Consider the following 4,669-nt stretch of genomic DNA (forward strand, 5'->3'; position numbering starts at 1 on the left):
AAAGGCAGTCTATAGAAGTTTCACCATGTTTTAAATGCTGGGTTTGTCCTCAAGTTTAAAAAACAACATGGGATGCCTCACACACAGCAGTAGGCAGCAGCTGATTCCTGGCTTCTAAAATCCAGACCCTGTTACTGCCTGCTTTATTTTCAGAGAGTGCACAGAGTTAAGGTGGTCTTTGAAAAGCTATTTGGGAAAAAGAAATGTCATGTTACTGCAAAATGCTAGAATCTGATCAGACACTTGCAAGCTGCCATATTGCGGCTTTCTTAAATATTTCAAGGTCCTGTTGCAGACTGGCTTCATCCATCACTGTATCTGCAGTTTGGTCAGATACAGGAGCTGGAAAATTATCTTTTCTAGAAGCATTACATGTGGTGCAATCTGTCATTTTAAAGTAATGTAATGCTGCCTTTTCCCCACTGCACCAATAAAATAAGTCAGGGTGAGCTTGGCAGTTCAGACCTGCAAGGTGATTTTGCTCTTACTCGTAAGATCCCTGTCCTAATAGAGGCATCCCATTAATGGCAAGTCAAATACAAGTTTGATCATTAGTTTGATCATTAATAAAGTGTTGTTATGGTGGCAAGCACATCATCATGACATGCTCATTTGGGTACTGTAATCACTCCATAAGCCAACTGCTCTAACACACATTGCCTTAAGGGTGCTCTATGCTGTGAAATGTTGTTCACTTCCTTCATTTTAACTGTTGGTGTTGTCAGGTTAACTCTTTTACTTGAAAGGCAGCAGTAAAGATACAGAAACCACAGATAGCTGAACACATTATTTATCCACATTATAGCCTTCAGGAGGGAGGTTCTAGTGTGGTCTAGTGCTCTATGCTGAAAAACAAACAAAAAAACTACCACCCACTCAAACTAAATCTGTAACCCCAAGCAACTGTGTTCCTTAAGCTAGACAAGTTGAACTGCTTGGAGGACACCCCGGACTGGAGGTGATGCAGTGGCACCAGGGAGCCCCTTTACACCATTAGAAAAGGAGCCAAACCCTGATAAGGGAGGAGGGTGGATGCTGCCCTGTCGTTATCCAATTCTTCTTACCCGCCAGCTCAGCTGATACCAGGAAAAACAGTGAAGAGGAAAAATAGTCTGTTTCTATCCTGAGCAGATGGTTCTTGCTCCTAAATGATGCCACTCTGAAGATCTGGGTCTGAGTGTATGTAAACCAGTAAGAACCAGTAAGAGGCCAGTCTGGTAGAGCCTTATGGCCTCTTGGTTTCACAAAAGGCATTCTGTTTTTTTGCAGAGAGTTTCAGCTAAAATAAAAGGCCAGAGAAATTAGAACTTCAACATTTTTTTTTTATATATATATGTATTTTTTCCTGGATTTTTTTTTTAATATTCTGGAGGTCTTGAAATATTAATAGTTTTAACTAAGCTTAATTAAATTAAAAACAAAAACAAAATAATTACCTGGCCTGAAGCAAGGAAGCTGAAATTTTCTATTTTCATTTTGCTGTATCGGTGAGCTGACACCCCCTCTCCTCATAGGTTATTAGCATAGCTCCAAAAAGTAGTGTAGAACAACTGGCATTGTAGAAGGTGATATGCATATATAGTGTCAGCTAGGCTGAGCTAGAGGTATGCTGTGATGTAGAATCATATAATCATTTAGGTTGGAAAAGACCTTCAGGATCATCAAATTCAACCAGCCACCTAACACTACCAATCCACCAAAAACCACACCTCTAAGCACCACATCCATATGTCTCTTAAATACCTCCAGCGCTGGAGACCCCACCACATTCCTGGGCAGCCCCTTCCAAGGCCTGGCCTCCCCTCTCTGTGAGGAAATCCTTCCTGACACCCAGCCCAAACTCCCCTCATGCAGATTGGGGCTGTCACCTCACGTCCTGTCACTTGTCACCTGAGCAAGGAGAGCAACATGCTGCTCCTGGCTATGGCCTCCTATCAGTCAGCTGTGGAGATCGGCGAGCTCTGCCCTCAGCCTCCTCCTCTCCAGACAGAGCAGCCCCAGGGCCCCCAGCTGCTCCTCACACCTCTTGTTTTCTTTTCACCAGTTTTGTTGCTCTTCTCTGCACACGCTCAAGCAACCCAAATCTTTTCTGTGGGGAGCACAGTACTCGAGGTGTGGCCTCACCAGAGCCAAGTACAGAGGGACAATGTCTTCCCTAGTCCCGCTGGCCACACTGTTTCTGATACCAGCCAGAATGCTGTTGGCCTTCTCAGCCACCTGAGCACACTGCTGGTTCATGTTCAGCCTGCTGTCAACCAGCACCCCCAGTCTTGCATTAATTCTGTACAGGTACGTTATAACATGTTCGATGTAATTGATGACCTGTGACTGAGTATCATGGGAGTCTGGGATGAACTAATAAAACATACTTTTTTTCTTTTTTTCTTTTTTTTTTTTTTTTCCAATTACAAAAATGGAATGAGAAGTTGTATACATATATATATGTATAATTTACTGTTCAGTCTTTGTACTCTTATCTATTTGACAGTCTGGAACAGTGATTTTAAATTCACCTATGCCTTATTATTTGATCTTCTCCCTTGGCTATCTTAACCTTCTTCAAACAGAAGAGGTTTATCTTCAGAGCATGTGAAGATTTGAACAGAACAAATTAAATGCTGATATGACTTTTTTTTTTTTTTTTTTTTTTAAAACAAAATTAAAATGCATGGCGAAGTTACATTTCCATACCTGTAAAAAAAGCATTTTATTACATTAAATATTGAATCCAGGACAGTTAATCCATATTTATCTTACAGGACTATGGCTGAGACTGTAAAACTCCCATCCATCAATCCTTTCTTGAACTGTGGGAAAGATCTATTATGGGCTAAGATTGCCTTATAAAGTTCAGGCAAATAGTCACAGTTGAGCAGTGTTTAAATCAGTAGTTCAAATCTTCCAGTATCTGCTGCACTCCATCCAGAGAGACATTGGTTGCTCGTATGTTAATGACATGGCAACTCCTTGGGTGTGTTTAACAGCACAAATGATGCCTGCTTTGCTTTTCTTACTAGTGCCATGCTGCAGGGGAGAGCAGCTCTCAAACACTTATTTAGATCCTACCCCCAGTTTGCCATTTACCACCTCTTCCCATTCTGGTATGGGATATGTATTGGCTGTGCAGGCTTCTTTTTGGTTTTAAACTGACTGCTTTCCCATGTCCATTTCTTGGGCTTTATATGAATACTCAGGAGGCTCTGAAATATGGTCTAAGCCATTTAAATGTCTGCCTACCATATCTATACATAGGTATATATATATCTATATCTATACCTAATATAAGGTTATGCATAAAGATTGCCAGATATATCATCAGAAGAACAGGTACACTTTAAAGTTTGCTGATGTTGAACTCCTTGAAAAAGGGTATCGAAAACTATTCCTGTGAAATATCTTTCACAAAAAGGCTTGTTTGGGTTGAGTGAAATTAATTAGTTTGGGGTCAAATCATTTTGACAAAAAAAAAAAAAAAAAAAAAAAAAAGTTAGGAATAAGAATGTTTTGTCTTGATGCTTTAGGGTGGGTATTTTTAGTTTCCTTTAAAATGCCATAAAATAGCTGTTTCTTTTAAACTTTCAAGTCAGTGCTATAGGGAATTCAGACATGTCTGCCGGGGTTTTTGTCATGATAATAAGGGATAATTTTCAGCTGTTATTGATTTATTTTTCACTGCAACTGCTATGGATTGCTGCTTGGTGGAGAGAGAGAACAGAAAAGACCAGGTACCAGCAGGTTTCCTGTGAGGTGTTCTAATTTGTGTCACTCCTGACACGAGGTAGTGAAAGCCATTTCAGACTTTCAAACCCTGACACAAAGCTAGATTAGTTGGATTTTTATTTGAGTTCCCTAAAACCACCAGCCATAAGGTCTGCAAATATAATTTCATACTTTCCCATGACTTAGCATAACTTCTCAGATTCACGTTTTCATGTAAGTTAAATAGAAGCTGGTGAAAGGCATTGTACCTGAACAGACTTTACTGAAGTTCACAAGCTGTCCATAGTGTCCTGCTGCTGGCTGTGGTGACAGATGGCTGGTAGCAAGATAATGAGGAATATGTCTTAGAAAACCCTGCATTAAGATATTTGAAATGGAAAACTCAGATTACAGAAATAAGTTTTTCCTAATTATTTCTCTATTAGTAGTAAAAAGACTGATTTATTTTTTTTCATTCTTTTGGTCATCCAGTCATTTAAAAAGAAACAATGTGGACTGCTGAAACTGAACAGAGAGACAATGAGTCAGCGCAGAAATTAAAGTCTTGATTTTTTTTTTTCCCATGAGTGTTGCTCCTCTCTGCATCTTATCAGTGCCTTTTCCTACTTTTTTCATTCCCTTTAATTTTAAGTATTTCAGAATAAGTGTCATTTGCACCTGCCTTTGGTTAACTGAGTGAAATACACGTGGGACCACATTCAAATGTGCATTCAGTGCAGCCACAGCAATTCTTCTGATGAGCGACACATATAAAGGGTTTCCAATTAACCTGAAAATAGTGATATAATTCAGCTACAGAGGGTGTGTAAACAGTACTGTGCTAAGACAAATCCTACAGTGAAAATGAGATGTTGGGTATGATTCCTGTAATTGCTCATGGCTTTGGCTGGTTTCTCTCTTTCTCTCTTTCTCTCTCTTTCTCTCTTTCTCTCTTTCTCTCTTTCTCTCT

Source organism: Oxyura jamaicensis, chromosome 2, assembly GCF_011077185.1.
Source record: "Oxyura jamaicensis isolate SHBP4307 breed ruddy duck chromosome 2, BPBGC_Ojam_1.0, whole genome shotgun sequence".
NCBI lineage: Eukaryota > Metazoa > Chordata > Aves > Anseriformes > Anatidae > Oxyura > Oxyura jamaicensis.